This window comes from Entelurus aequoreus, linkage group LG11 (assembly GCF_033978785.1).
Source record: "Entelurus aequoreus isolate RoL-2023_Sb linkage group LG11, RoL_Eaeq_v1.1, whole genome shotgun sequence".
In the NCBI taxonomy this organism is placed as follows: domain Eukaryota; kingdom Metazoa; phylum Chordata; class Actinopteri; order Syngnathiformes; family Syngnathidae; genus Entelurus; species Entelurus aequoreus.
Window position 1 is genome coordinate 73,800,321 of NC_084741.1, and position 10,717 is coordinate 73,811,037.

At 35.2% G+C, this 10,717-nt stretch overlaps 1 long non-coding RNA gene across 1 annotated transcript; it reads right to left on the reverse strand.

Moving 5' to 3' along the window:
- Positions 1-315: 315 nt before the first annotated feature.
- LOC133660459 (uncharacterized) lies at positions 316-8,086 on the reverse strand. Its single transcript, XR_009827823.1, has 3 exons — positions 7,823-8,086; positions 3,238-3,368; positions 316-1,079 (listed from the first exon to the last, which is right to left on the reverse strand). It is a non-coding gene; the product is annotated as an uncharacterized LOC133660459 (long non-coding RNA).
- Between the last annotated feature and the right edge of the window lie 2,631 nt (positions 8,087-10,717).

The window sequence follows — 10,717 nt, forward strand, 5'->3', positions numbered from 1 at the left end:
TCGTATCGGATCCTAAAAGTGTGGTATCGCCCATCCCTACAACCATGGACAAAATATTCAACACATTCCTGCTGACTGCAGATTTTTCGTACGACATTCTAAAGTTTGTTAGCGACACTATGCAATAAGATTTCGACAACCGAGTGCACTACTTTTGTTTATTTCGCAGGAAAATCTGTCTGGAGACCTGAAGTATTGTCTTTCCACAAAGTTGGTGATGTTTTCTTTGTAATCCCACGAGCTGCAAATGCTCAGGCATGACAAGGGATCAAATAAAATGAGCACATTTCATAATGTTCTCGTACGACATCCTACTAGGTTCTTACAAGCTCCAGGGCAAGTGGACTTACACAATGACGCTAAGACAGCAAATACACTTAACAGCAAACTTGATTAATGAATACAAAAATGTTACTGCGGGAATATTGGTTTGCACGTTTTGTTTCCTGCTGATTGCTTAATGCTTCTTCCTGGCATTTTTTTTCCCCACAATAAAAGTATCGAGTCTCTAATGGGCTGTGGTTGAATTGCCGATATGACTTCAAACATTTGACACTAGAAATAAACATAAAGGAGAGAAACACACTTATTAAATTGCTTTTTGTTGTTAAGGAGAAATTTGAGGTCTTTATTGTACAAGATTTAACTTAAATTGACACAAGTAACAGTTTTTAACATGCATGAAGGCATTCTTTTCTAAAAGAATAATAATAATAAATAGAAATGCAAAAAAGGGTATAGATAAGATACTTTTTGAAACAAGATGGAAAACTTCCACATAAATCTATTATAAAGGACCAACATAATTCAACAATAAAGCCACAAAAATAAAATCCATTCCCATTATAAAAATATTGCGAGCGGTCTACTTTATAACCGTAGAGTGTTTCCAAAGTCCAGGGTTTCAAATGTTCCTGAGGAAAAATAATGGTCTTGAGGTTGAGACAAAAGTTCATAAAAAAAAAAAAGCTTGTTGTGTTCCAGTCAGTGTGTGGACTTTTGTGATGTGGTTTTATCCCAAATCCAGAGAGGAGAGTCCATATTTACCTTCCAGCACGTCCACGGTGGAAGAAAAGGCACTAAAAAGCCAATTAAAGAGTTTTTGATTTGAATGCAGGCCAAAGTTGATATAACATTGTATGACATTATCACAAGCACTGCATGTTTAGTTAGTTGGTTGGTTAAGTACTCAACATATTCAGAGATAATTACAATTAATTATGTATAGCAACCCTTTTGGATATTTATGTATTTATTCAGTTTATTTACTAACACAAAACAATAATACATGTCTGTTTTAATACATTAACAATAATAAAGTTCACATTCGAAATTATATTTTTTCAATATTGTAAATTCATTCCTATTTTAAAAAAGATATATATATACATACATATATATATATATATATGTATATATATATATATATATATATATATATATATATATACACATACATACATATATATTATATATATATACATACATATATTATATATATATATATATATATACACACATGCATGCATACATATATATATATACACATGCATATATATATATATATATATATATATATACACACATGCATGCATACATATATATATATATATATATATATATACATACATACATACATACATATATATATATATATATATATATATATATATATATATATATATATATATATAATATATATATACACATGCATACATACATATATATATACATACATATATATATATACATACATATATTATATATATATATATATACACATGCATACATATATATATATATATACATATACATATATATATATATATATATACACATATACATATACACATATACATGTATATATACACATATACATATATACACATATACATATATACATATATACATATATACATATATATATATATATATATATATATATATATATATATATATATATACATATATACATATATATATATATATATACATATATATATATACATATATATATATACATATACATATATATATATACATATATATATATATATATATATATATATATATATATATATATATATATATATATATATATATATATATATATATATATATATATATATATATATATATATATATATATATATATATATAATTTAATTAACCATTTATATTTGGGATTTACACTTTTTAAATCTGTCAGAAGTAAATTCATATTTTTACCTTAAACTTTAACTTTCTTTTTGGGGTTTTTCAAATTATGGGCCTGCTGCAATGCCAGCGCCCATTCACTGTGGGACACTTGTTAACTGTTAGCGTGCTAACATTATAGTGCTAACATTTTAGCTAACTGTACATTTTTTTCTCTAATTACAGAGCCATACAGTCATATAACTTGGTATGTGACACATGCTAACCGTTAGCAGGTTTATGTTTGCATGCTAACATTAAAGTGCTACCTTTTTGAGCTAATTTTGCAACCGTTTACCTTAAGAGTCATATAACTTGGTATGTGACACTTGTTAACTGCTAGCACTTTAATGTTAGCGTGCTAACATTAAGGTGCTAACTTTTTTTAGCTAATTGTACTCTTTTTCTCTCTAATTCCTGAGCCATTCACTTTAGAGTCATATAACTTGGTGTGACACAAGCTAACTTATCATGCTCACGTTAGCTTGCTAGCATGCTAACATTAAGAGCTAGTTTTGCAACCGTTCAGCCCAGAGTCATATAAATTGGTATGTGACACTTGTTAACTGTTAGCATGCAAACGATAGCATACCAGCAAGCTAACTTAAGTTTGCAAACTTTTTTTCTCTAATTTTACACTTTTTTTTTCTATTTCCGCAGCCATACACCTTTGAGTCATATAACTTGGTATATGACACATGCTGACTGTTATCATGCTATCGTAAGCATAGTGCTAAGTGTTAGCATTTTTATGTAAACATGCTACTGTTTTAGGCTAGCTCAGTGGCTCATTTTGTAGTTACATCTAAAACAAAATCCGCAGGAATTTTCTAATTTATTTTACTATAGTTCATATGTATTTGTTGACCTAACTAAAAAGTACATAGAGGTGAAAGTTTTTTGTAAAAGTATATTGTACAAATCTTTTTAGTTTGACTGTTGCTTTATGATTCAGCATAACACCTTTTAAGATGATAATAATAGTATGAAGTATCCTTTTATTGTTAGTAACATAATAGACACATAAGTAGAAGAACTTACCACCCGGCTCGGATGATGCGGTACCTGCTGTGTACAGAAAGGTCCACCCCGGTCGACCCGAGACGACTCTGGTCTCCGATTGGCCCTCCGTCCACGACCACTGCGAGTCTGGGCCACAGATCCTTAAACTCCTTCACGTCAGAGAGAAGAAGCAAGTCACGTTTACATCGCAGCTAAAAGCAAGAGAGAGGATAGCACGATTCTGGCATAAACAGCTGCTGATAAGCTCACAAACAACGAAAAGATGACAAATAGTCTGAAGTAGTAATAAAAGCTGCTAAAAATCAACAACAAATGACTTGTGCTAACTTAGCAGCAGCAGCTACAACTACCGGTACTATAGAGCAGTGTTTTTCAACCACAAGTGTGCCGTGGGATATGATCTAATTTCACCTATTTGGGTTAAAAATATTTTGTTGCAAAGCAGTAATTATAATCTGCAAATGATGTGTTGTTGTTGAGTGTCGGTGCGGTCTAGAGCTCGGCAGAGTAACCGTGTAATACTCTTCTATATCAGTAGGTGGCAGCCGCTAGCTAATTGCTTTGTAGATGTCGGAAACAGCGGGATGCAGGGTGCAGGTAAAAGAGGTATCTAATAGGGATGTCCGATAATGGCTTTTTGCTGATATCCGATATTGTCCAACTCTTTAATTACCGATATCAACTGATACCGATTTATACAGTCGTGGAATTAACACATTATTATGCCTAATTTGGACAACCAGGTATGGTGAAGATAAGGTCCTTTTTTTTTAAAATTAATAAAATAAAATAAGATAACTAAATTAAAAACATTTTCTTGAATAAAAAAAGTACAACAATATAAAACCAGTTACATAGAAACTAGTAATGAATGAAAATGAGTAAAATGAAGTGTTAAAGGTTAGTACTATTAGTGGAGCAGCAGCACGCACAATCATGTGTGCTTACGGACTGTATCCCTTGCAGACTCTATTGATATATATTGATATATAATGTAGGAAGCAGAATATTAATAACAGAAAGAAACAAATTTGCAAGATTTTGCAAATTTGGTAAATAAACAACCCAAAAATGTATATTTTGTTGTTTTCTTACTGTACCGAAAATGAACCGAACCGTGACCTCCGAACCGAAATGTTTCTGTACCGTTACACCCCCAATAAAGACAGAACAATAAGATCATATGGACAGCCGTTAAGTGTTTACATTTTGCTTTATATTTACTATTTTACTTATTTTTTGTCTGGTTTTGTATTTGTTTTGTATCATCCCGTGAGGTGTATATTACTTTTTTTTGTTCGGTTTGTACTTCATGGAGTTTTGCACTTGTTTTTTTGTGTGTGTTTTTTGTTTGTTTTCATTATATTTGGATGTATTTGTTTGGTTTGTATGCTTGTGAATCTGGGCTAGCCATTAAGTAAGACTACTTATTAGGGATGTCCGATAATGGCTTTTTGCTGATATCCGATATTCCGATATTGTCCAACTCTTTAATTACCGATACCGATATCAACCGATACCGATATCAACCGATATATGCAGTTCTGGAATTAACACATTATTATGCCTAATTTGGACAACCAGGTATGGTGAAGATAAGGTACTTTTTAAAAAAATTAATAAAATAAGATAACTAAATGAAAAACATTTTCTTGAATAAAAAAGAAAGTAAAACAATATAAAACCAGTTACATAGAAACTAGTAATGAATGAAAATGAGTAAAATGAAGTGTTAAAGGTTAGTACTATTAGTGGAGCAGCAGCACGCACAATCATGTGTGCTTACGGACTGTATCCCTTGCAGACTGTATTGATATATATTGATATATAATGTAGGAACCAGAATATTAATAACAGAAAGAAATGGGGGGAGGGAGGTTTTTTGGGTTGGTGCACTAATTGTAAGTGTATCTTGTGTTTTTATGTTGATTTAATGAAATAAAAAATAAAAAAACGATAGATAATAAAAAAAACGATACAGATAATTTCCGATATTACATTTTAACGCATTTATCGTCCGATAATATCGGCAGGCCGATATTATCGGACATCCCTACTACTTATTATGTTGAAGGGAGCAGGAAATATAAGATTTTCTTCATCCTGTTCCTTCTCAAGCATAGGTGTGTAAATATGTGCTTTGTTGTTAAAAGTTTAATTGTCTATTGATCAAAAATGCACATTAATGAAGGAGAAAAATTTAAAAAATGAAATAATATGAGCTTCTGTAACAGTCCAACAGGTGCATATGGGTGAGGGCCGACATCCGGGCAACTGAGCTACATACGGGTTCTTCAAGCCGTAGCAACCAGACTGGCGTTGAAAACAAACCGTTGCCATTACTCTTTAACCTGTCGACCTACGCTGGTTAAACCCGTCATTCTGCCTCCAAAATGCCGAAAAACTGTGTTGTTTTTGGTTGTGCTAACCACAACTGGAAACAGGGAAAACCAAGGTTGTATTTTGTTCTGCCAAAGCGTGATAAAAGCCCACAGAGACGAGACAAATGGCTCGCAGCTTTACACCGGGAAAACCAGGACGGTTCTCACTGGAGTCCCCCAAAGTCCCGGGTCGTGTGTTCGGATCACTTTGTTTCTGGTAAATATAAGGAACAAAAATCCACCTTCTTAACCACAACTTGGCTATACCGTCCGTGCTAATGTTGTACTTGTTGAATTTGTACCTTATAACGTTCGACAGCTGAAGTTGTTGTTGTACAAAAACAACATGCGGTATATACTATATAGTCTATAGCCTAGCTAGCTATTTTGGAAAAGCGGACAACGAGAGGATACCAAAGGCAGCGTTAAGATGGACACCACCGGGAAAACGTAAGCCAGGGCGGCCAAAGAACACCTGGCGAAGAACAGTTGAAGGGGAGCTGAAAGAGATGAAGCTTACATGGGGCGAGGCACAGAGACAAGCACAGCAGCGAGATGAATTGCGTCGATTCGTCGAAGCCTTATTTCCCATCCGGGAAGAAGAGGATTAAGTTACGTAAGTAATATACTATATAGTCTATAGCCTAGCTAGCTATTTTCGAAAACCGGTTTCGTTTAAATTTGCACTTAACAGTTGGGTTTTTAAAAACCAATAAACCCTATAATTTTCATGTTGCCATTCAATACATGTAGCCCTCAAATCTCTCAATATTTTATACACTAACACTTGATCTTGTTGTTGATAACTTCCGCGTCTCTTTCTTAGTAGCGCGCAGGCTAAGCTAACTAGCAAGCTAAGCTAAGCCTGAGAAGCTTTGATTGATTGATTGATTGATTGATTGATTGAGACTTTTATTAGTAGGTTGCACAGTGAAGTACATATTCCGTACAATTGACCACTAAATGGTAACACCCGAATAAGTTTTTCAACTTGTTTAAGTCGGGGTCCACTTAAATTGATTCATGATACAGATATATACTATCATATATACTATCATCATAATACAGTCATCACACAAGATAATCACATTGAATTATTTACATTATTTACAATCAGGGGTGTGGAGGGGGGGGGGGGGTATGGACATCAAGTAGTGGACATAGAGAGAGAGAGAGAGAGAGAGAGAGAGAGAGATCGGAAGGCATAAGAAAGAGAAAAAGTATCTGCATTTGATTGTTTACATTTGATTATTAGCAATCCGGGGAGGGTGTTAGTTTAGGGTTGTAGCTGCCTGGAGGTGAACTTTTATTGCGGTTTTGAAGGAGGATAGAGATGCCCTTTCTTTTATACCTGTTGGGAGTGCATTCCACATTGATGTGGCATAGAAGGAGAATGAGTTAAGACCTTTGTTAGATGGGAATCTGGGTTTAAAGTGGTTAGTGGAGCTCACCCTGGTGTTGTGGTTATGGCGGTCATTTACGTTAAGGAAGTAGTTTGACATGTACTTCGGTATCAGGGAGGTGTAGCGGATTTTATAGACCAGGCTCAGTGCAAGTTGTTTAACTCTGTCCTCCACCTTGAGCCAGCCCACTTTAGAGAAGTGGGTAGGAGTGAGGTGTGATCTGGGGTGGAGGTCTAGAAGTAACCTGACTAGCTTGTTCTGAGATGTTTGGAGTTTAGATTTGAGGGTTTTGGAGGTGCTAGGTTACCAGGAGGTGCATGCATAATGAAAAAAGGGTTGAACGAGAGTTCCCGCCAGAATCCTCAAGGTGCTTTTGTTGACCAGAGAGGAAATTCTGTAGAGAAATCTCGTTCGTTGGTTAACCTTTTTGATTACCTTGGTTGCCAATTTGTTTTAAAGTTCACTGAGACGAGTCTGACGCAAATAATACATTTTCGTTTTTTCACACGATATGCGAATAAGTAAAAATGCGTAAATGAAGGATTTAACGCCGACTTCCAAGCCACAACGCTCGTTAAATGCTTGTTCTGTCAATGCTGTGTTCGCTGTGAGCTGCTTTGTTTTCAACAAATTCCCGGTTGCTAGGGGATTGGTAGGCGGAAGTGACGTAGGTCCGCCCTCACCCATAAGAAACTTACGCAACTTTCTGCCATTCTTACGTCGTCGCCTGCTCAACATTGTGCGTGCAGTAAAAAAAGGTTTTAAAAAGTCTACGTTGAAAGGGTTTGTCGGTCCTTTTTAACCATTACGTCATCTCACCTGCACGAGCTTCCCGCGTCAAAAACGAGGGCTCGTCGCCGGCCGCCGGTGACAAAGTGAGCACTTTGGTCTTCAGCGGCTTACACATGGCACTTTCAGGCGCCACTCCACAAACTGCCGCGTGAGAAAAGCGCGCCACTGGATATTTAGTGAAAACAACAGCAAATCTCCGCAAATACTTCATTAAAAACACATTTAGAGAAGGAGAGTTGACACAAGCATGTCGACCCTCTGATAGCACGCCGGAAGTGAGTTTATCCGGGTTACGCCCCGCCCCCAGCGATGACGACATAATCCTTAAAGGGGCAGTAACACATTTGGATTTACACAGGAATTACAACTCTACTTTAAAACACTCTCTACCTAGAACAACCTAAAATCTGTGAAAACGATGATGCTGTGTCCCAAATTTAAATTATTTACTGAATTTGTGTGAGCCTATGGCTTTGCACTTTGTTATATATATATATATATTTTTGTGTTCTTGTTGTTGTTGATGTTTGTTTTGTTTTTGCTGTTGTTTTTTGTATGTATATATATATATATATATATATATATATATATATATATATATATATATATATATATATATATATATATATATATATATATATATATATATATATATATATATAATTATTTTTTTTGCATTCTATTTTAGTTACTTTATTGAGTTTACAACCCCCTGGCGCTGTTTTGTACTGTTTTTGTACTTATTTTGATTATTATTATTTCTCAATTGTTTGTAAATGTTGCAATTTATAAATAAAGGTTTATAAAAAAATAAATAAAAAAAAACATTTTGAAAATGTGAAAATTAATTTTACCTTTGCAACCTCATTATACTATTGGCTAAGTTTTATATTCATAAATGTAAGTTTCTCAATACCCGACCTGGTTTTTGTGCCTTTCAAAAAGAATTACAACTCTACGTTTAAACACTCTCTACCTCGAACAACCAAACATCTGTGAAAACGATGATGCTGGGTTCCAAATTTAAATTATTTACTGAACTTGTGTGAGCCTAAACTGTCCATCACGTGAGTCACGTCACATATGCATGTACAGTAGATGGCAGTATTGTCCTGTTTAAGAGTGTCACAACATTGTTGTTTACGGCAGACAAACTGCTTTACGGTAGACCAAAAAGCTGACTGTTGTTGTGGTGTGTTGTTAGCGTGTTCATGAAAGTGCCTAACAATAAACTCACAGAAGAAAGCAAGAAGTGGCCCTCCTTCATTCGACTAGTCACACCTCATACTGATATTGACAGCACATCCTGCGTGTATCGTCACAAACAACAACTTGATACTGATATTGATGGTGATATTGACAGCACATCCTGCGTGTATCGTCACAATTAACAACTTGATACTGATATTGATGGTGATATTGACAGCACATCCTGCGTGTATCGTCACAATTAACAACTTGATACTGATATTGATGGTGATATTGACAGCACATCCTGCGTGTATCGTCACAATTAACAACTTGATACTGATATTGATGGTGATATTGACAGCACATCCTGCGTGTATCGTGACAAACAACAACTTGATACTGATATTGATGGTGATATTGACAGCGCATCCTGCGTGTATCGTCACAAACAACTTGATACTGATATTGATGGTGATATTGACAGCACATCCTGCGTGTATCGTCACAAACAACAACTTGATACTGATATTGATGGTGATAATGACAGCACATCCTGCGTGTATCGTGACAAACAACAACTTGATACTGATATTGATGGTGATATTGACAGCGCATCCTGCGTGTATCGTGACAAACAAGAACTTGATGGTGATATTGACAGCACATCCTGCGTGTATCGTGACAAACAAGAACTTGATACTGATATTGATGGTGATATTGACAGCGCATCCTGCGTGTATCGTGACAAACAAGAACTTGATACTGATATTGATATTGACAGCACATCCTGCGTGTATCGTGACAAACAAGAAGTTGATACTGATATTGATGGTGATATTGACAGCACATCCTGCGTGTATGGTGACAAACAAGAACTTGATACTGATATTGATGGTGATATTGACAGCACATCCTGCGTGTATCGTGACAAACAAGAAGTTGATACTGATATTGATGGTGATATTGACAGCACATCCTGCGTGTATCATCACAAACAAGAACTTGATACTGATATTGATGGTGATATTGACAGCACGTTCTGCGTGTATCGTGACGAACAAGAACTTGATACTGATATTGATGGTGATATTGACAGCACATCCTGCGTGTATCGTCACAAACAAGAACTTGATACTGATGGTGATATTGACAGCGCATCCTGCGTGTATCGTGACAAACAAGAACTTGATACTGATATTGATGGTGATATTGACAGCACATCCTGCGTGTATGGTGACAAACAAGAACTTGATACTGATATTGATGGTGATATTGACAGCGCATCCTGCGTGTATCGTGACAAACAAGAACTTGATACTGATGGTGATATTGACAGCGCATCCTGCGTGTATGGTGACAAACAGCATAGTCTAGCTAGCTGTGTACAAACAAAACATACTTGACAGACACTGTAATCTGATGTTTTTCACTCAGTACAGATTAGTGTTGTATCTCAGTGTTGTGTTACTAACTCAAACACCTTCTGTGTTGACGTAGAAGCTATTTTATCACTTTCCGTAGTTAGCTTTTACAGCTAATATCGTTACTACGCTAGAAAGAGTTCCTCAGTGTTTGCTCTTACAGTAACAATGTTGGTTATTATGCAGTTTACAGAAGGTAAATGAAGTATTGCTGACTGGTTTTTGTTGCATTTCGAAGTGATTTAGTGGTAGAATTGATTGCTAACATTAGCTGCATTGCTAGCCATTGAGAACCAGCCAATTTTTACAA